The 23,771-nt window shown below is 43.5% G+C and overlaps 1 pseudogene; it reads left to right on the top strand.

The window, feature by feature from the left end:
- Positions 1–23,092, top strand: part of LOC121614269 — a 31,347-nt pseudogene extending 8,255 nt beyond the window's left edge.
- The last annotated feature ends 679 nt before the right edge of the window (positions 23,093–23,771 follow it).

Raw genomic sequence — 23,771 nt, 5'->3', positions numbered from 1 at the left:
CTTTATTTGTCGAAATGTATGTTTTGATCAAATCATTAAAAACATTAATTGTGGCGCTGAAACAGAAGATGGCGGTTGATTAAAAACAGACAGAAACAATCCTGTTGCCGTATTGAGTTCCTTCTGCATTTTTGCCCAGATGATAGAATAATACGAGCCCTTCTGTTCTTTCCGTTATTAGTCTCATTTCCCACACACTGATGCATGGAAAAAGAGTTGCAGACGTTGTGCATCAGATAATGAGCCGCTGATTAAGTTTCTCTTTATCTGAACTATGTTTTTAACAAACACCCAAACCAAAACTCCAAATAACAGTGTTGCTCCAAGGAAAAGGGATAAACTTCATTCACTCATTCCATCCTGTTTGTCTTTTTCCGACTTCACCAGTCTGCCATCTTTGGACGCCCACCAGGCGGGGTGCAGTGGCCACAGTTGATCTTTGGTTGACCTGTCCAGCTTGGAGGTCCCTGAATCTGAGCTGCTGCTCTTTCTAACAACGGAAGATTAACTCGATTAACCTCTGTAGCAGTGGAAGGGATCCGCTTCAACCAGAGTTAAAGTTTCGTGCCTGCTGCTTTAAGATGTGAGAACCTTGACCTTTATTGCATGTGTTTTTGTATTTTTAATCAGAAAACAGCTTGAATGTATGCGAGTGGTGCTAAGTCATACCTGCTACCAGGAAATGGCGAGGAAGTGAGCGCTGCTGATGGAGAGTTGGATGACAGGCTCTAGCATCGGCCCTCAGGACTCTGCCATCTGCTCTGCCATCTGAAGGCAGGAAACTGGCGGGCGTCATCTTACCTTCTACTATAGACTCCACCAGCCTGCTCTGTACTTCAGCCACAGCAAGAAATAACCAACAGCCTGAAATTCTGCTCTCGCTGCGGCCTACAACAAGGCACACTTGGCATCCTGCCCAAACTCTCACTTTCATTTATGATTGCAGCCATTTTCACACGGCGAGAGCGGGAGCGGTGTTACTGTCGGATTTAATGCAGGAGACGTGCATTGGTCTGTTTCTCTGGAACCTGATTACTTACAATTATGAGGCTCATGTTGTGAAAGTTAAGGACCATTACCATGACAGTAATAAAAGATGTCTTCTGGTCTACCAGCTGCACACCTGGTGTTTCTTGCTGCATGCACGCCACAGCGCCTCGCCGGCGGATCAACACGGACCTGTTCTCAGTCCGCAGCTGGATCCTTCCACCCTGTAAACAAACAGCAGCCAGATAACTGGCAGGCCCCTTCTCTGGATGCTTGATGAAATAAGTGCATTTTAATCTGTGCAGAGACTTGGCTGCGAAAAGCAGATCTACAGCCAAACAGCACATCAGAACTTTGAGGGGGGATTTTTTTTTTTCTTCTGTCTTTTTCTTTTCTTTCCCCTGACAGGCTCATTTTTCTTCTCTCAGTAGGACGGCTGCTGGTGGTGGTATCATTACACTCCACTACATTACAGAGCACTCTATCATGGGGCTCAATCCAACAGCTTTCACGCTCGTTGCTGTCAGTATCACTGACGGGGCTTTACTGTGCAAAGTCCTGAAAGCTCATAAATTCTGTATGTTTAACAAGTCAACCTTTTGTGTCTGGTGCCTCACTGTGTGCTGTGTGTGCTGCCAATATTTTCAGAGCACCATACCAGCACAGGAGCTCTATGTACACAAAATGCTTAAAAGCCAAGACTGTCATCGGCTAAGTGAGAACTCTTTTATTTCAGTTTTTGTGTCCTCTGCTCACCCCAGCATTTATTCAAGATGGAGTGGACGTGGGAGTCTCAATACTCTTAAAATCACCTATTATGTAAGGCGAACAGAGTCTTCTCTCTTTTTCTCCCTCTCTCCCCCATCTCTCCTTCCTGGCAGTGTAGACTAATGCAGCGTCATCTGCCTCCTGGCAGGACCCTCTCTCTTCATTACCGGAGTAAAGCCCTTTTTTCCCGGCATGTCACTTCACTGTGAGTAGAGCTGCATGTGTGTATTCCTGACTGTGTGTGTGTGTGTGTGTGTGTGTGTTTGTGTGTGTGCGTAATTCACTCACTTCCTCTCATCATAATCAATACTACTGCGCATAATCTGGTTGAATACCAGCAGCCGGAAAACCTATGATGTATGGAGTTAAAGTTCTGTTGAAATTATTCTTATTTACTTTTAATCTGGGCTGAAATTTCATATCCTAAAATACATAATTTCATATCCGGATAATGATGCATATAATATGATATAGTACATTTTCTGTAAATTCAATTAATATATTTATTTTTCTATACACATATCTTCCCACTGAGCTAGTGGAACTCACAGCATATAAAATGTAAAAAGCAAACAGTTTTCAACTATAGTTGCAAACTATAAATGTACCTTCAGGCCTAAGATGTTTTTTTTTTTTTTTTTTTTTTGGTCCGTGTCAGTCTCTTCATGCCAAAACCGCGTCCATTCAACAGAAGTAGCCCCACTTTTTGTCTTGGCTGGTCTGAGTCCGTCTGCTGTTCAGAATCACACTGTTATGTGTAATGTTCACTCTCCATGTTTGTTTGCGATGCCTTCATGCAAACTTCCTGCCTGCCCCTGTGCCATGACAGTCCAAATGACGAAAAATATTGTCACGAAGGGTGTGAAACAGAATGATATGAAAAAACAACAAGCAATTCATGTTAATCCAGTAACAGTGTAGCAAGCTACATTTTGTTGGGCTATGTTTCACAACTCAATATCCACATGCCCCATCTTTTGTTTCTCGAAATCAGCTATTTATAATCTTGCTCTCTGATCCAGAACAAACAACACAGAAATTCAAAACAATCCAACCTGACTAATTTCAACACAACAGCTTCCTCGCATTGCACAGCTTTGCAAATAAGAAGCAGATTTAGCCAACACCATCCGTTCAGAAGGGAAAAAGCAAATGTAGCTGAAGCCTCAATTAGCACTTACATGCTTAAGAATCCCCCAACCAAAGCATGAAATCACATCATTGCATTATAGCCGTTAATGTGGCTTTTTGTGAGCCTGTGGCTGCTGTTTAATAATCATGCACGGCAGCTTTGATGCTTCAGCTCTGAGGGACGGTGACGTTGCATTTGATCAAGCAGCGCTACAAGAGCAAAGGCAGCGCAGACACAAAGCGCTTATTTTAGTTCTTATGGCTCAAATCAAACAGTGCTGAAAATAGTGCAACTGAGCAGACAAAAAGACAGAAACACTGCGTGTGAAGTCGCAGAGCAACACCGGAGTGAATGTTTTTCTGCGAAGTGAACTCATTGATTATTCATAAATATAGTTCCACAGCAATGGGAACTATTTTTAAAAGGAAAAATCCCCTCATTCCTCAGTAACAAGTTTTATTTTTGGGACTTTTTTTTTTTTTTTACAAGACACAGTTGCAGGCCCTAAGGTGAGTGAAACCATGGCAACAAACCAGACATATACGTATGTAAGTGTGCTGTGAGTTCCACTAGCTCAGTGGGAAGATATGTGTGTCTCAGTGCAACAGCAGACTTTCCACATGTGTCCATCTCAAACCAGCTGCTTGAAAGACCTGTCGACTATATTACAGAGCTGCGCAAAGGGAAATTACAGTGGCTGACGCTTTATATTAAGGTGCAGATATTCACCATTAAGTATTTGATTATTAGCATCAATATTAGAAGCATATTGGGTCATTATAAAGCATTTATTAATGCCTTATTCTGGAAGTTAGGGTTATTAAGGGTTACATTATTAAGATTTTGTTCATACTTAATGTCAATAAGCAGTAATTAGGACATTATTAAAGGAAAATTCTTGGTTAATGGCCTACTGGTCATGCAGAACAAGGCATTAATAAGTACTTTATAATGACTAAAAAGCCAAAGTGCTACCAGTATGCACGCTAATAAGCAACCGGTTAACGGTGAATTTTTGTACCTTCATATTAAGCGTTAAGGGAAAGTCTTACCATCTCTGCAGCTCGAGCGAGGTCAGCGTTTAATTGGAAGCTAAAGTCGGAAGACAAGCCATGTGGATTTGGGGTTTCGCTCTACTGTAAGCTTGTTTACAAATCTAGCTTCATGATTTTACAAAGCCCGAGATTAAAGCTGGATAAACACTGAATGACGATGAGCCAGGACTTGCGTGTTGACACTGCGACTGTGTGCTTCAGGAAGGAGGGACGGCTATTCTCTTCCATGCACCTCTTTAAACAGAGCTGAGTGTGTCTTTATGCGGCGGCGCAGTGTGCATATGAACGATCCAGGCAGGAATCTGTTGGCTCATCTCATTTCTCTCATCCCCTTCCCTCTGGCACTGGGCACACTGGAGGACCACAGTTGTCACCACAGCACACAGTGAGAATGTTATTATTCAGTGAGACAGTGAAAAGCCTGTGAACCATCTTTCTGAAGGGATTGCAGGAATACAATGGGTGGCATTTTACAGTGGGAGCAAGATGAATTGTTTGTGTCAGTTTTTATCAAAATATAAACTCATAACCATTGCTTGTCATTTGTCATCATTAAAGCAAGAATGCCAAGTGTATAAATCATTCCTTAACGCTGCAGTGAGCAAAAGACACTACAGTCATATTTCTGTGCTTATAGCTGAGGTCAATTCAAGGCAAAACCATTAAATTCTGTGTCATTTTTACTCCCAATCTTCTCTATTTATCTACAAAATTTGCATAATGTCAGTCCCTTCTGGAGCCACAAACTACCTCGACCTGGCAGGAGAATTTCATTCGTCGCGTGTTATTATCTTCCTCGCCGGCAAATTAACGATATTGTCGCTCACGAGGGATTTCATGCGCACAAATCACATCCTCTCTGTCTTTCTATAGTTCTGTTTTTATCTCTCCTCGCTCTTTTTTTCTTCTCTTCCTTTGCAACCCCTGCCTGTGATAGCTCAGAGGAACTCAATCCTGCTGATGTCTCTTCCCCTGATCTGAAAGTTATTAGAGGAAGATCTGTTTTGCCTCCAGTGCATCGCTCTGCCGTTCCAGCTGTCCCATTCAATTGCAGTTTAATATATTTAGCCATATATCTATAGAGCTGGATTAATGTACAGTTCACTTGGTATTGTCCCCTTCATGCCTATGATTGTCCTTTTCCCCCACTTTTCAGCTGTTATTGGAGAACAGTCATGAAATCATATGTGGATTATTATAAAGAGGAAGTTTTTTGATTGTGTTTTGGCCCATGTGAGGCGTAATAGGGAACATACAGAGATGGTTTATCTGTCAGCCAACTCTTCCCTGTTATTCCTCAGTAAGAACAAACAAGCCCTCCTGTCCTGCATCCCTTTCCCTTTTAAATATGTTATAATTAGCCTTTTTCTGCCATTTATTCATCCTTTTCATCAGCTCCTCTCTTTAACTTCTTTGCGGCTCTTCAATCAGTAGAGCAGATTATTTTCCACCAAATGTCTTCCTCTCATTTCGTCTTAGAGGTTTGTTCCTGTCATAACGCGTGAATCAAGATGATGAAGTTGCTTTGTGTCTTGCGAACTGAACTAATATCCCAGCTGGTATGCAACATTTAACCGGCCTGCTCTGATATCAGACACGGGAACATCCGCTGGCTCTAAAATGAAAAGTCTCCAACTCAGATTTGATTGCCAGCCAGAGTCGACGGATCACCGCGCCTGCAGGGCCAGGCCAACTGTTGACAGGCCACACAGAGGCACAAAAAGACTCAAATAATCCAGCCTGTACCCATGAAAGATGGAGACTGTGTGGCACTTCCAAATCCAGACCCACTGAAAAAGATGATGTGGAGTGCACTTCAAATGTTGAAAGGCATTTGAGGAGATGTTTATTTGCTTTTAAAGTTAATATATATATATTTATATGTATATATATTTTTGGTTTGAGAGTTCTCATTTCCTGTCATGTTGGAAGAGAACAAGATCTCTTTCAGTGTGCTCCTCTGACAGTATCTGCGTATTTGTGTGTGAGAGATTCTCAACTTGTGGTTAAGTCAATAGGAGAATGGTGTTTGCTATGGCACAATGCCCAGACGGCTTGGAGATAGAAAACACAGTATGCATGGACACAAATCTATGCATCACCCTCTTGAGCAGGTAGAGTGTGCACGCAAAAGTAGAGGCTGATGACACTGTATGACACACACAAGCTGCACTACATAAACAAATGTGCCCCAGTGCTCAGATCTCACCAGCGGAGGATAATTTAGACTGTCTGCTGTAGGAATGCAAACCTCCCAGGAAATACAATCTGCTCTTTTCAGCTCTGATTTGATTGCCAAGAAGGGGGACAGGTCAACATACCAGCACGGCACAGTCAGACACACACACACACACACACACACACACAAAGCCGCAAATGAAGACAAGACTTGACAGCAAGAGAACACACAAACAAACACATTTGTGTAATTGTGGGGGCGATGTTAGATCAGAGTGCATTCATTTCTGAATATCTAATCCAAAATGTAGCCCTCTTGCACACATGTGAGCAAACACAGAGGGTCATTCAAACCAAGGGTGACCATCGGCCGCCTCAGTGTCTCTGCTCCGGTCTTTGTAAAGGGCCAAGATATCTGGGATCTGTTGTTCAGCATGGTCACAAACAACTGGAGCGAAACTGATACTGACACTGAACAGCAACATAATAGCCTCGTATGTTCATGAGCTCATGTGGATTTGTTTCTAAAGGCTTCCTGCTCACAAGCACACGAGCCAAAGTCTTCCTATAAAAGAGAGATTTTATGGCAACATTGGTTGTTTATTTGTTTGTGAGCATCTGTCTTCAATCAAAAAGTGAGAGAAATGCAAATAGTTATGAATAGCAGTGCAGACGCTGTTTTATTTTTTGTCCACACTCAGGACTGGTCAGGTGAGCACAGTGACGATTTGATTAACCTGACAAGTTAAAACCACACTAACCCAGAAACCCTGACAAAGTGCTAAATGCTACCTTAATGCTGCACATAAGAGGACATAAGATCAGAGAAACCGCAGTAATAGTCAGTGTTTGCTTTAGTTCTTCTTTCGTTACAGGGTCAGTATCACCATCTTAAACATTTCACAGCACGAGCTTCAAATAGAAACTGGCAGTTTTGGAGTGAAGCGGAAACCAAGAGTGTTTTGCTGAAATAAATATTTCATGAAGTTTGAAATGTGAAAAGGCAATATTTGTGTGCGGTGTGTGGTGTGCGTTTGTGTGTGTGTGTGTGTGTGTGTGTGTGTGTGTGTGTGTGTGTGCGCACAGTGCAGTGGGTCATTATGATAATTTAAGGCTGTGGCAAAGTTATTATTTTCTGCTGAAGTGCAGATTCAGACACACTGAGAAGACCAGAATGAGATGTAATATGAAGGCTTCTTCTTTCATTACATTCTCAATATGAATAGGAATGCGTATGTTCAGCCATGATGGAAGTTTGAATGTAACAACCCAGTTATTTTCTTCAGTCTGTTAACATCTACTGGTAACCCAAAAGACAATCAACCAAAAACCCAAGACCCAGTGACTTTCCTATTTCAGTTAACACACTGTTTACCAAAGATACAAATCTGTATCAGTTTTGCGACCAAATATTAATATTTGTGACAAACTACACACGCACAGACTCAATGACTGGCGACTTCAGGATGGACGGCTCTGCAAAGTGTGTGACTCTGACGCCACGCATCTAGTTTCTGACCAACAGTCAACTTGATCTTTCCCAAACTTAAACCAAGTGAATCTTCTTTCAACCATGACTACGATGATTTCCTAACATTAATCAGTTGAGGGTTTTTTTTAGCACAAACTACGATCTTATCCTAACTTACTTTGACTTGAATCTAGCAGCGACAGATCAGAAAACACTCCAATTCTAGATCAGTTTTTAGTATTTTGTAATGTTTTTGGAAGGTACTGACCAAATATGTCCTGCTGGGGAATCACATCAGAAAACATTGGTGTTTTTTGGAAGGAAATGACATAAAGTGCTTTTGTTGTTTTGTTTTCAGGGCTTGTTTTTGGCCCACTAGTGCTGAGAATCTAAACTGTTTGACACAGATCCAATAATTTTGTTTTTGCTTGTGTGTAATGAGCCTAACAGCTTCATATGATTGCTTGAGGTTTACTCTCATTGTATTACGCTCCACTTCCTGCACATGATGCACATACAATAAACACTGATAATGAGTTACAACCGCTGAATAGGTTCCTCAGGCTCAGGTTCATGTGATGCGATGAGTGTGTGCCGTGTGTGTGTGTGTGTGTGTGTGTGTGTGTGTGTGTGTGTGTGTGTGTGTGTGTGTGTGGCTGAAGGCCTTGAGGAGAAAATACACTCGAGACTGCCAAATGGGGAGTTCACTCTCTCACGTGCACAAGCACACACAACTTCACATGCATACGAAGCACGTAAATGTGAATAAAAATACACACACCCCAAAGGAGACTTTGCCAGTGTGTGATTAGATATGCATCTTTTCAAGCAATCTGGAGCAAGCAGCAGGATCCTGGCAAATAATATTAGTTCTGCATAATTCTCATTTTGTTAAAGCTCCTCCATCTTATTTTTAGACTCTGTTTCCATTCACAAGAGTTGGATGCTGCCTTGTCTTTGTGGGTATAGCTGTGTCTGTTTACGAGCGTCTGTGTGCACTCGGGCGCCTCTGCCAGAAATCTGATCCAGGCATACCACGGGAAATGTGTATTGTAGTGATAGAGAAAGGGGCTCATTTCAGCACGTCATGACTCATGATGGCGAAAAAATGAGAGTTTTGCCCCAAAATAACCCTATCAAAGTGATTTCACTCACTATCTTTCTTCCAAGTCCTTTTTATCTGATCAAAAACATTTTCCTGTCCTTGGGAGCGTCAAGAGCACAAAAACATGAGCTTTTATCTGGCTTTAGTCAACCTTGTAAAATATTTAAACCATGTAAGACCTTGATGTTTTTTTGTGAACTGGAAGAATCTGCTATTCTTGAAGAGGGGGGTCGCAATATGGTACTCCCAAGTGGGCTCTGATAAATGTTTAATATGAGCACCTTCCAATGGTGCATTAGACATATGGGCTACAGTATTAGTCACCGCAGCATGACCACTTTGCGCCAGAGCCAACCTGCTTTAGAAGGATTGCAGTGTTGGCTACAGGAAGCACCTACTGGATGACTATACAGCGTTGCTTAATATGGAAACAGGCTTCAATTTGCATAAACCAGAGCCTCACGGCATGCTGGCAGCAACAAGAGATTCATGCTTAACAACAAATTTCCCTGGAGACTCACTGTGTCACTCACTTAATGGTGATTTAACACAGTTTTCATTTTATTATAGCACTCCTGCATTCTTATAGCAATACACGGTTTTGCTTTGATATTATTCCTGCACGAACAAAGCTGATTTTCCTAAGAAGGCTCAACATTAACATCAAGTATAGATGCTGCAGGATTGCGTTTGTGCGCTTGTGTGTATCTGATCAGAACATTTGATTATTTCTATGGCTGAAACAAAAAAAAGCAGCTGGGAACGTTTCTCGTCTTTCCGTGACGAAATTTGAGATTTTCTTCGCAAATAGAAACGGAAACTGAGGCACTTTATGTGAATTATTAATAATCGATGAAATTATTAATAGCACACGAATAGAAAGACTCAGCCTCAATAAAGCGCGGATACGTGGGGAATCTTCTCATTTGCGCTTTTAAAGTCTGACCTTGAGGACCGAATTTGGGAGCAAATTATTCTGGGTTCACGCATTAGTAGAAATTCTCGTGTAAATAGCATACCTCCCCTCGCCTCCCCATCCCGCGATAACGCTCGCGGGCGCGCGCCAGTCTCGCACGCGCGCGTGCACGCGCGCTCGTGCCTCCGGTCTTCCTGCCAAGCTGTATAGTCGAGTTGTCCCGCTCGGCACGAGCAAACGGTTGCCGATTTCAGCACGGGACAGATCCTGCACCCTCTCGCTGCAATATGGCGACAGAGGTAAGAAATCCGGCTCTTTCGCCGCCTTTCCCTTCAGTATCTTAGAAACAAATTGATTCAGTAGCTCCCGTTTGTGTCTATGTTTTTTTTTTTTTTTAAAGAAATGTGGGTTGAGAAATGCAGTCTTGCAAACTGAGTATTTTGCTTGCTGTGCCTTGATTTCTGCCTTATCGCGACTGAATGTTCCCTTAATTCAATCAAACCGCCGCCTTATCATGAATTTGAAGTCCAGTCATGTTTCGTTATCTTCACGCAAGAACGTGTTTTTCCTCCACGAGCTTCAATTTCTCTTACTTGCATCACTGTTTGTGAGCTCTGTAATTGCAGACAGTTCCCTCAGATAGGGAACTGACAGTTTTTGTCTTAATTGTTTTTTTTTAATGCACTGTGTGGTGAGAAACCAGGGTCATCCAGGTGGAGAATATCCAGTAGGCTCAAAGATGGGGAGACTGATGAGAGTGGTGGCAATGGTGATGAAGCAGTCAGCACCATGGACAGGGACAGCCTCTCTTTCTCTTGCCCTCTGTCATACTTCTAAATGAGCTTGACATGGCTCTGTCCTTGCATTTTAAATGAGCCCGCTCTCAGCTCCCCGGTGCCACGCTCTGTCCGTGCCTGTAATGAATGAAGCTCTCATGATTGGCAACTCCATGCAGAAGATGCAGAGATGACATTGTTGAGGCGGTGCCACATAGTAGGACTAGTTACTCCAGACAGCATCAGCAGCGTTTGCAGATGTATTTTTAGCCTCAGTGATGCCTGGTAGCTCTCAGGCCAGCAGCACGTCTTCCTCTCCCCCCCCTCCTTTTGTGTCCTTGGTGATGTCACCATCACACCGAAGACATAGCTGCCTTAGTTATCATAATAATGATCTCACTAGAGGAGACAGCCATTAGTTTGGTGCAAGTTCTGGGCAGCTTACTCTCATGCATGCGATATGTGCGTAGATGCAAATTTGCAAGTATATGTGTGTGTTCATGTGTATTTCAGTGTTAGAGGTACCAGAAAGCTCCCAATTAATGAGTGTGGAAGCTGTAATTCAAGCCTAATGGTGCTGCAGGTAAAGGTGCAGTGGACAGTAAGCTGGGCAGGATTCATGTTTTTGTTTTTGTTTTTAATTCCTGAGCTTGCAAGGCATTGGCAGAGCGGCTCTGGCTTCCTCTGGTGGTCTGCCAGCATACCTGTCCAAGGCCCATCAATTACAAGCGCACACATACATACACACACATGCATGCATGTATGCATGCACACAAACACTTACAGTGCGTGGAACCAGGACAGATTTCATGTCCAAGGCCCATCAATTATCCATGGCATATTTAATGTGAACAGGCTGCTGCAGTTAGTAACCATCACTGATTGGAGTTTGAGATGAGCAGCAGTTCGCCTCCCACCCATGCTTCCATTCTCTCGCCTCTCCCTCTCTCTTTCCCTGTCTCATTTCATATTACAAGTCATTCTATGACATTTATTGTATGCCAAGTCAGCAAATGACCACATTAAGTGACTTGAGTAACAATCAGCTCATACTGCAGACTGTTTGTGCAGCAGGAGCAGTCTCTGGATCCATTAAGTCCACTGTTGCCAGACCCTCTCAGCATAGACTAGCCCTGACTGGAGTATTTTGCTGTTGACGAATAATGTGTCAGCAGCACAGCAATCATCTTAGAGGCTTGCAAAGACTCAGCTTTCTACTGAAACAACGCTACACCTTTATCCAGCAAAAGATTTCCTTTTTCCATTCTTTTGGACGCACGCTCACTGATCTTCCACCTAGATGTCATGGAAACGTGACTGTTTTGTCAACACTGTCTAAACTTCAGTGATTTATAGACCTCTGGCTCGCGCAGCTTGGCAGTATACATGAAAATCGCTGCTCACAATGGCAGAAAACCAGTTGCATTATGAAGAGATGAAAAGAGAGAGCTGACAGGAAGACAAATGCTCAAAGAGCTATGGGACGAGAGTAAAATGTCTGACCCTCAGTGTATTTGCTGTGCGTGCTGTAGTTGCGTGTGCGTGTACTTTGCATTGTCTGCCCACTGGCAGCACTCACCCATGCTGCCGCTATGTGCTCCTTGAGTCGGAGTGACTAAAGTCGGACACATGTCATGGCATTGACAGTCACACAGATCCAAGCTGGAGTAGTGGACAGGTAATGACAAGGAAAATATGTTAAATGTAGTTATGCATCATTTACTTCATTTACTTTAGCTTTTGTCTGTTCAGTTAGTGGCGCATTTCTATTCATAGAATAAATGTTTTGCAATATTTTTTGTGCATCAGTGGAATTTCTCCAGGAAAATGAGCTGAGAACAGGTTGAATCCCCATTCTATCACGATAATTAATTAAGTATCACACCATCTTTGCCCGACTGATAAGTCCTCCCCCTGTAAAGTGTTCTCCTTGTGTTTATTTCACCTCTGCATTTAATCAATGTGCAAACAAATGTAAACTAAACTAAAAGTGATAGATGTGTGGGTGGAGGGAGAGGGCAGACAGGGCAGAGCGAAGTAGATGCAGAGCTTCTTAATAGAGTCCTGTGTGTGATCAGTATGACACTTTAACATTGCTGTCTGCTTGGATGCTATATTTAGACACTGGATTTGAACCCCGATCTCCCACGCAGGAAAGTAAACATCAGCACTCTGCCAACAGAAGGCATTCATCTTAAAGGCTTAAATGGACACAGACAAGGCCACTCTGCCAGCAACATCAACACCACGTGACTAAGGAAACATTTTATGAAGTCCTCTAGTATCAAAGCAGAATAGCTGTTGGAGGACTTTGGCAGTGACTGAAAGGGGGGAAGAAGCCTCCTGGTTATTCAGGGTGAGCTTGGAGAGAGGGGTTGCTGAAGAGTAAACAACTGATATTAAGCTGCAGAGAAGTACATATTTATATATAACATATTACATATAACCATGAATGGGTTGTGAAAACCAGCCTTAGTCAATATGAAGACGTAACGTGTCTACCCCAGTGTGTGCAGGTTATGTGTGTGTGAGTGTGATTGCCCCCGTGCAGTTTTGGGCTGATGAAAGTTGATGTTATGTGAGAAAACGTGGTCAATCTTTGGTCTCCAGACCTAAATCGGAGGTCCTAGATCGCTTGAGACCTGGCAACTGTTGTTGGAATTTGGTGTCAGTGTCAGAAATCTATGACCAAATTCCAACGAGGAAACTCCTCCTACAATCTATGACAACAAACAAGTAATGATGCAGAATACACTGGCAGGCGTGACATTTTGAAAGCGACATTCCTGAATGAAGTTTAGGGGGGAAAGAACACATGCACACACACAAACCAAAATGAATGAATGAAATGAAAAAGAAGTTTGTGGAAAGTCTGGCAAAGCGGGAAACCTGCAGAGCTGCATTTTCCAAACATAAGAGCGGCACAGATAGTTGACATGAGGGTTGGGTGCCATTCGCATTTGAACCGGTACTGGTACCTGGAATTCAGTACCGGCACCTAGTGGTACACTAGTAGAAATGCTAGGCTAACATTAAGCAAGACAGTTGTCTCCAGTATCAACTTATCCAGCTAGCTAATTAATCACCAGAAGGTGCGGATGCCTCACTTAAAGTTTCAACTTTGGTGCTGGTTGCAGGCGTGCAAACGTCGCATTCAGGCTATCAAACGTGGTTCACTCATCAGCTTTTGGATGCATTTGACTTTACAAATATTGCAGCGACTGTTGCAGCGAGTTTCTCTGAGTTTTGAAAAGTGGAACCACATTTGCAACTGCTTTCTGTGATTCAACAAGCTGCGGAGGTTATGCAGTCTCGCTCGCCCTCCTGGAACAGGGTGTCACAACACAACAGCGATCCAGTGTTTTTGGACCCCTGTTGTCAGATGTATCAGTTTTGACCTTTAACTACGACATCCCCATTAGGCCAATCAGTTTTAAACCCTGGACCACAACTTTCCGCGTTCATTAAAGTTGAGGGAGTGTTGGGAGAGATATCCTCTGTGAACCTGCGCCTGGATAAACAAATGGACTCAGTGTTTGATTGGCGGCCTCAGAGACACATGACTCCTGCCGGCTTTGCTCAGCTGCAGGCGACATGCAGCACGGAGATGTAAGGCAGAGGTCAGTAGGTCAACAATCACAGGCCGACGCACACCGAGATGTCCCACGGCTCTGAATGCTGTACATGTGACTCACTCAGATGCCTCTGGACTGGACTCCTGTCAACTAAAACTCGTCCTTTCTTCTTCCCCTCTTGATTTCTTCCCTTTCCTTTATTTTTCCCACCTTTCTTTCCTCCCTACCTGTCTGCTTCCTTTCCTTAGGTTGTCCACATCTATCTATTTATTTCCCTCTTTCCTTCATTGGTTACTTCCATATGTCCTCATGTTTTTCTTCCAGTGCTTTTGATCTTCTTGTCTTTCCCCTTTCCATTCTTACTTTTTTTAACAAACAGCAAACTCTTGCCTTGGATACTTGTGTATATATATATATATATATATATGTATACATACACATACACATACAGCACACACACACACAGACACACACACACACACAGAACAAAGGACCTGAATAATCTTAATGAACCTGACCCTCGGCCAACTGATTCTAACTTAGATAAATGATGCTAAATCATGTGCTGGTAATTGCTTCTATTAATAGATTGACTTGTTGTTCATCATGATGGCCTGCAGATACCAGGGGGGTGGGGGGTCTGTTTAAAAGAGACAGAGAAGGCAAAAAGAAGGGTATGAAAAGCTCTGGCAGACAGAAAGATGTAGTGGCTGTGAGATGATTTTGGCTTTTAGCTGACGGAAATAGCAGCTTGGATGCTATTCCTGGTTGCGAGTGATACACCCTGTATGGAGATGAAAGCCTGGCACTGTGCTATGTCTGCTTACATGGAAATGACTCTCTCGGGCACATACATGCAGGTAACCTCATAAACACAGACTGTGCTTGCTTTCAATAATAACAACACTGCAGCAGCCAGCCAAACCTTCACTGGTGTAGCCAAGGAATAAAATTTAGTAAATATTACATTTTTCTGTGAAATATAGACTTTTTAAAAATTATTTGAGGCTCTGAAATGAAAAGAAACCTCATGCCTCTCTCTCTGTTTCTCACTCTATTTTCTCACCCCCTTTGTGTTCATCCTCCTCCCTCCACACCTCCACTCTATCTCTAATTGCCATCCTCTTGAGGAGAGTAATTTAGATCAGCAGGGGACAAGTTACACCGGCCCACTTGGTTGCTGCTGTGTGGTTCCCAGGGGAATCACTGCTTGCGTGTAAAACACACCACTCAGCACCAAAGTGCTGTAAAGGGGAGTCTTTCAACGTGTTTCGTAATTACTGCAATTGGGCCTATTGATGCAGGAGGAACACAGTGAGAGAGCTAACTGAGCCTGCACTGCTGTTGATGTAGTAACATGTACTGTTACCTCACTGTGCCGTCCTGTTGCGCCGGAGTTGTCAGCGCTCAAAGCTTGCAGGAAATATTGGATAACAAGAGGGATGTGCTACTCTTGTACCTAAGTGAATATAAATGTATTGTGGATCACAGATTTAACGTGTTTTCCCTTGTTGTGTGCTTAGTTCCATAACCTTCAGGAGCTGAGGAACAGTGCATCGCTGGTAACAAAGGTGTTCATACAGAGAGACTACAGCGAGGGAACCATCTGCCGCTTCCTGACCAAGTTTCCCTCAGAGTTGGACAACAGGGTGGGCACAAATACAAACACACACTCACACATGCACATCCAGGGAAGTTTAGCATGTTGGTGAGACCCCAGCTCACCTGAAGCGGCACCCACACTCTTTTTAAGGTGGTGAATGACGGATAGTGGCTCACTCGTGCACCAGCACAACTAATCCTAACTGGTGTGTGTGTGTGTGTGTGTGTGTGTGTGAGAGAGAGAGAGAGAGACAGTCCACACACACACAAGAAACACAGTGGTAATCAGTGTAAAGGGGCCGTTAGAAAACATTTTTTTAAATCTGCATCACTTCTCTCAGATGCTCAGCCCGCTACCCGACGTTGTCACACCTCTGAGTAACTCTTTGCCTTCATTCTGCAAGTGAGGTGTGTTTCCAAAATGTTTGACAAAGTAGGAGTGTTTGGGATCGAGCAGAGTGCAGCTGGTATGTTTGGCAGGCTGTTTGATAGCTGAACAGCTTGCTCCCACAGTTCACTTTCGCAGGCCTTATGGCGTGTGCATGCCTCCGCATTTCTACCTGGATGTTTGTTTGTGTCTGCAAGTAGATTGAGCGAACCTTGCTTGAGGAGACGGTGAAGACCCTGAACTCTTTCTATGTGGAGGCCGAAAAAATTGGAGGTCAGTCATACCTGGAAGGATGTCTGGCTTGTGCAACAGCTTATATCATCTTCCTCTGCATGGAGACACGCTATGAAAAGGTAATCAACCTGCTCATACCTACATTCTTGCACGCGGGATGGACATATACCATCTGTGGACCAGAATTAAACAAATAGTTTTGGTAATACACTTATTTGTTTCCTGTCTGGGAGTCAGATGAGATCATACCACTCATGTTTATGTGTTTTATAGCGAGACAGAGCCAGTAGGCGTTTGGCTTATCATAAACAGCCAAAAAGTGGGGAAGTTGCTAGCCTGGCTCTCTCCAGAGTTCAAAACCTCTAATAGCTTATCAACACTTTATGTCTCATTTGTTTAGTCTGTACACAAAACAGATTCAAATGGGTTTTCAGGGTGTTACGTGCCGTAACAATGGACGAACAAACTGTTGTGCATTGGGAAATGGTTTCACCACAAACTGTCATTTTAACGTTATGATAAAATGTGTTAATTAGTGCGCTTTAGGGGAGTTTGGAGCCATATTTTGGGAGGAATTAAACATGGTAATTAGTGATCTTTAGAGGAGTTGAGAGGCATGTTTTCCAACTTAACCAGGCTAGCTGTTTCCCCCTGATTCCAGTCTTTACACTGAGCTAGACCACAGGGCCTTTTCATGGAAGATTTTCCTGGCACAGAAGAGCACAGGTGTAAATAACACAATCAATCGTGGCTGAATTCCATGTACAGCAGCTGCTAGTTTGGACTTGTTTCAGGGTCTTGGTGTTGTGTGTGCTGGCTGACACTGTCACACTGTCATGGCGTACTGGGACACTTGAAAGGAGTGGAGCCATTGTTCATGCTAGTAACACCTGTTCATTTCCAACTATAGCCAGTCAAAATGTCCCCTGTGAAAATGGGTCTGTTGCCTTCTTGCTCTAGCTCCAAACCTATCGACCTTTTCATCTTCTCTCGGAAAGAAAGCAAATCAGCGTATTTTCCAAAATGTTTAATTGCTCCTTAAAGTCTCCACAGCTTCTATAACTTTAATATTTCCTCAGAGAACACCAAGCTTGACTTTTTATAGAGCTTGTTTTGCTATGGTTACTCAGTGTTTTGTTCTTGTTGCAGCTAAAATAGACCTTCTGTAGAAAATTGAAGCGTTGTTCCAGAGGCCAAAGTCTCATAACAGTCTGTCAGAACAATATTGATATATTATTCATCACAGAACCTGATGAAGCCTTGTGGAAAAAAAACTGTCCCAGTGCACCTGGGAAAGCGCAGGCCATGGGAAAACATGCGGTCTCCACACTGAAAGCCCCCAGCGTGCATCAGCTTCGACCCCAGACCTTCTGAGAAATATTCAAACATTAAATAATTTCAGTATTAAGAATATGAAGGCGAGTGAATAGATTTGGATCCTGTTAGTGTGCAGCAGAATACTAATGTTGTCGGAGGAATATTTCAGCTCAATATTCATTCACAGCTGGTTATTATAAACTCCACTGCCCATCCGCAAGACATATTTACTGCCATATTTGTCCATTTATATGGAAGCCAGCGCTCTCACACACACGGAAGTATTCAAATGTGTGCTCTAATGCTCTATGGCTCTCTGAGGTCAGAACACACACAGGGCAGCAGAGCCAAAAAGGCAGAAGATACGATCTGATTGCATAACGTTCCTTTCAGCTGTCCGTCCACTATTAAAACCTGATGCAAAGCCCGCACTTGTGTGTCAGTGGGTAAGGCACTGCACGCCAACTGTGACATGACATTTGCCTTCAGCGCCACCAAGACGTCCATCTTGCGAAAGGGCAGGTGATTGAACTGTGTTCCCGCTTGTCGCTTTGTGAGATGGAACGAGAACACACACATACATAACACAATCGCAGACACAAACAGAGCGAGTTTGATTAATCCTCTTGTGACTGCGTGGGTACCTGCCAGTGTTTTAGATTAAACTGGAGCGGTGTGAAGTCCCAGCATGCCTCTCCGCTCTGATCTCTGTCACCCACAGCATTCATCTCCCGAGTCTTGTTGCGTTTGGTAAACATTTCTTTATCAAAGCAGTGCAGAGGTACTGGGAGCTTGACCAAGAAGCACAAAAGGACTTATTGCTGTGTTGTAGCCATGCAGAAATGGCCTGGTCTGAGGCTCCTTTCATCTCCCCGTCAGCTGGGTCCCGCTCCATTGAGACGCTGAGATGCCATCAGCCCCACAGGAGAGTTGCTTATTTACTTGTTTAACTTAATCATCTTGGCTGAATGATGTTATGAGTGACGACGATCAAATATACCCACCCAAGTTGATGCGTGTGTTAGTGTATGCTGATAAAAAGGCCACACACCAGTGAGCATGGATCAGCGTTCACATTCATTGGAGCACCCAGAGCCCTTGAAGCTTATATCTCACCCTATCAAAGGACACTGATTGCTTCCAGCATGTCAGCACAGATTCGTAGAGCTTCCCTCACGCATACTATGAGCACTCCACCTCCTATTTTTCTTCTTCTATTATTCACAAGAATGTGGCTGCACATATGGGACTCACTCAGACACATGCATACACACATCATTCCCTTTATATTGCATGTTGTGACACAGATGACTTTGATTCTAGCAGCTGAGTAGGCACTCGTAACATCCATGTGAAACAGACGGTGACACCTTTGCTGCTTCGGCGCTGTACACACACACACACACACTCACTCACAAAGCTTTTCCCAGAGGGGCTGTCACACACATGCCAGTACAACAGAAGCACAGCTTGTATACTTGACTGTCATATTGTTACGCTGAAGAGGATTGAGCTGCCCCGAGAGCTCGCTAGCAGTGAAAGGACTGGCCTTTTCCCTGCACCACAATAAACCTATTAGTCAGGGCTCTGCCTTGTGAGTCTCTGCTTCCTCTCTGTAATATTTGATTCTCTTTGATGGAGTTTCTAACAAAAGACACAGTTTGTATTGTGTTAAGAAATGTGTGGATACACTGTCATTGTTCCAAGCCAAATACTGATTGCTTTCTGCCGAGGTATACTTGACACAGATCTGACTGATTTAAAGCAGCCCAATGGAGCAAACCACTGCCTTTTGATGGCTTCTTAAATGGCTTTTCACTCAGGAATTTCATGTCGTGTTTGCTCCCCGATTGTAACATTATCCAGGCATTACATTGCAAAAGTCTCTTCTTCCTCTTCCAATGGGAGAGAAAGAAGTATTCTTCTGTGGTTTAGTCTTGACTAGCAGGGGTCACTATATTAGCCAGCTGTGCCTGCAGCTGTAACAGGCCTTTGACATCCCAGAGGAGCGCTGCTCAGTGTGTTGCTCAGTCTCTATTGTTTTAATCTCTCAAGGCTGAGAGCGCTGCAGTGACCTTTAGTTAACTTACAAAAGAGGATGTGAGTCTGTCATGTTGAATAAATCAGCGAAGGAATCACCGCAGAATTTACATCCCGATACAGCGCACTTCAAAGGATAATTGTATCTTGTAACTTGAATCCTGTTTTGTAGTTTTAAGTTACAGCTGTGCTTACAGAAACAAGTTTATTGAGTTGCCAAAAAAAAAATTCTGGGAAAGAAACACAAGTGGTCAGACAATCTCACATGTTTTGAAGTGGTCAGTTTCAGATTTACCTCCTGATAAAGTTGTAGATAATATAACCAAACTGTTCGCTTCTTCACAACTTGTCTGACTGTCTGACTGCTCATGGTACTTGCCCAGTTGGATTTTAGTAATGCCGCCATGTTCCCAGATCTCCCTAATTGACTTAGTGACTAGAAACGAGTGCTAAAGCTACAAAAATAGGACCAAAGTTTTAGCAAATCAGAGTTTTTTTTAAATATACAGTATAATAAACAATATGTAATGCTGTAATTCTGGCTTAAAGTGATACAAATGTGTGTTGTTTTGTGCTAAAGATTGCATATCCTTTTTGTGTACATGAGGCCCAGTGGAGCGCGATGTAGCTGATTGACATGGTTTGGCAGAGTTTAGATCTGTGCATTTAGTATCACTGGCCATCAGTCAGTGGTCATTTGGTTGCTGTCAGCAGCGACCTGGGACTACATCACAGTGCTTAGGTTTTCTTGAACACTCTTCTAGTCTCCAGGGCAAACTGTGCGTGTAGGAGAATGTATACAGGCATGCTTGTTTGAATTTGTGTGCCAAGACGTGGTCTGAACTCGGTGCTCAGCTTCACACCGCTGCTCTGTGGGTTTCACACAGTTGATGCAATATGCACTTGCAAAACTAAGAAATAAGTCCAGCACCAGTGCAATCTAAATAAACTGCCCACCTCACATATTTTAGAGTGTTTCCAAATTGCTCCGACAGGAAACCAAAGCATGACATTTAGCCTGAGAGAGCCATCTTTGGAATTAGGAACTAAAGCTTCCAAATGGAAAACTTCAAAAAGAGAAAAGCTCAGGCTTGTCATTTTTAGTAATTCATACAGCCTTGCTTGACATGAGTGGCTGGGAAGTATAAAAATAACTGCCGTACTTAGAGCATAATGGAATTACTTGAGTTTAGTTTATAACGTTCAGGAAAAATAAAGACGGCCAATGACTCGTCAGTATCATATGCCGTATGCTAACTATGCACAAAAAGACTGCAAACTCATTTCTTCCATTTTTCATTTTTTCCACCCAAAACAGCACAGGAGGAGGTTAAAGTTGCTGCAGGCCTGTCTGTGTTTAGCCTCTTTTAGGCACATGGTTATTACATGTAACCCAGAGTGCACTTTGAAAAGTAATATGCAGGTCATGTCTGTTCACATTACTTTCCGCAAGACCACATGGTCTGCTTGTGCTTTTACTGTCGGTTTTCATCATGCTTCCAGTGATTCTAATCAAATCTGCATCATCTCTAAATGTACATCTGTCCTTTTCTAACCTCCCTCCCGCCCCTCTGTTTTATTCCAGGTGCTGAAGAAGATATCAGGCTACATCCAGGAGCAGAATGAGAAGATCTACGCTCCGAGAGGTCTGCTGCTCATAGACCCCATAGAGAGAGGGATGAGGGTTGTATCCTTGGCTCATCAGCTGCTGCTCTATAAAATACAGTACAACCCCGAATTCAAAAAAGTTGGTGCGCTGTGAATGCATTCATTTGCAAACAAACCATGTTTACTGACAAAAGTTTTACACAGTGTTCCTGAGCCCATGCAGTAGCATCCTTTATACAGTCATGTGTTCACAAAGTGGTGAACCTCGCTCCATCCTTGCTTGTGAGCGACTGAGCCTTTCCAGGACGCTCCTTTCATATCCAATCATTGCTCCTGTCACAACTTGTTTGAAACGTGTTGCTGCATCAAATTCAGAATAAGCAGATATTTACAAAAATCAATGAAGTTGATGAGGTCGAACATTAAATATGTTGTTTTTGTGCTGTTTTCAATTGAGTATACATCAAAAAGGATTAGCAAATTGTCGCATTGTGTTTTATTTATATTTTAGACAGCTTCCAACTTTTTTGGAATCAGGGTTACGATAAGGCCCAGACTGGCAAGACTGATAGGAGGTGGCAGTATTTGAGAGGTTAGAGAAACCAAGCACTGTGAGTGGAAGGATACCAGTTAGAATCACTGGGACCGCTATAATCATCTGGAATGGATAAATGAATAAGAAATACCCCCTCTTCCTCATATATTACCATCGAGGTGTCCTTAAACAAGGCATTTAAACTCCAGCTGCTGCAGAGGAGCACTTCAATGGCCAACTGTCATTCCCAGGAGTAAATCTGAAGCAGGGCATGACTGTCAAATGTCCTTTAAAAAAAAAAGTGTGAAAAAAGCAGGTCACATGATGAATCAGCACCCTAAGTGTGTTTGCACTTGTGCTGTGTTATCTTGTTCTGTTTTACTCTTCATGAAAGACCATACGATGAGCCCATTGTGTTGTCTTTTATACTCGAGCTGCTACGTTTTCAGCAGCGTGTCAGTCGCAGTGATCTTCATGTAGTTCAAAGGCAGAAGGAGAGAGAGAGGATGCGTCCAGTGGACCATCACACAGGCCTGGCCCAGACTGGCTGAAAGAAAAGACTCCAAGTCACAGGGCCAACCTATTACCAACACTTATTAGTCAATACACTCCTTTACACTGTGGGCTGTGTGTGTGAAAGCTAGTTAGAGACCTCGTTCTCCCAAAGAACAGCGTTGCACGTCTCACTTAGCTTCAACCTTAGCTTACCATTAATATATCATCAATTTGAGGAAATTATTTCGTGCCCATAAGGCCAGTGATCCATCTTGGATGCAACTTGAGCCGAGTGCAAACAAAATAACTGCATTGATTTGCTGTCCCCCACTATTATTTGAGATGTGAATCAAAAAACCCGAGTGAGCAAATCCTCACATCTAGTTTGAATGATATTGACACGTGTCTTGACCTTGTCACGAGCTGTTCCAGATGCTACATTTTTCCTTTTGAAACACGTTTGATTTCATCATAGCCAAAAACAAGATGTGATGGTATTTGAGCACCGCGGAGACGAGCTTGAGATGGGAAATTGGCAGCATCCAATGAGAAAGCAACAGGAAACCGGGGAGGAGAAGGAGGAAATATTCCCGCCAGTCGCTGATCTCTCCAAGTAGAAACATCTCATGAGTGCACCTCATCTGAGATCAGTTGCTTAGGTTGTGCACCCCCCACATTAACATGATAGCACTCAGGGATGAAAAATGTGGTGTGAGCAGAGCAGAAACTCCTAGATTTTGAAATTCTTTAAGCCTCCAGCACTTTCTCACCCCTGCGTTTTCATACTCTCTCCATCACGGTGATCCTTGACATTCTTCCTCAGCTAGAGATCAGCGTGTTTGAAGACCGGGGCTCGGGCAGCTCCAGTCCCAGCAGCAGCATGTCGTCGGCGGGCAGCAGCGCTCGGTGACTGGAGGGGCAGCGCCAGGCTTACGGGTACCACCACAGGGGCAGCGGGACACTTACCAACATCCGCATGCTGAAACATGAGAGCACCAGGTTCTAAGACGAGCGGAGAGAAAAAGGCGAGGAGGTGATCCACAGCATTCACACTCTCCCTGCTGGGGCCTACGACGTACCACCTCGAGAACAGGAGCTGGCTCACACAAACACACCAGATACCCAACAGTATAAACACAAGTCTAACAGAACCCGCACATATGCAGCGAACACATGTACAAGCCAACATCCAGAGTGTCTGCGAGGGAATATCCCTCACTCCCCATCAGCTGTCCAAACCAAAATAATCATAATTTCTTTTGTTCCGATTTTTCCATTCACATTTTCTCTCATTCCATCACGTCTGTTTCCATGAGCCACACCATCTCTGTCCTATAGCTGATTCAGCAGGCTCACCCTTGATTAAATGGGACATCAACGCTTGATTGTTTTCAGGGGGGTCACTGTCACTACATCTCTCTGCTGCAGCGTAGTCTGTGCAGCAGCTCTGAAATCTGGACGGAGGAAAACTGCCAGCCTTCTGGGAGACCCAATGTTCTCCGGTCTCGCTGAATGATTGCATTCATATCAGGTGGGTTGAGGTCGAGCCGCTTTGAATGCTGGCAAATTGGGCCTGCTGTGGGGCCGCT

The sequence above is a fragment of the Chelmon rostratus genome, chromosome 11 (assembly GCF_017976325.1).
Source record: "Chelmon rostratus isolate fCheRos1 chromosome 11, fCheRos1.pri, whole genome shotgun sequence".
Taxonomy (NCBI): domain Eukaryota; kingdom Metazoa; phylum Chordata; class Actinopteri; order Chaetodontiformes; family Chaetodontidae; genus Chelmon; species Chelmon rostratus.
This window is presented reverse-complemented; position numbering and strand designations above follow the sequence as displayed.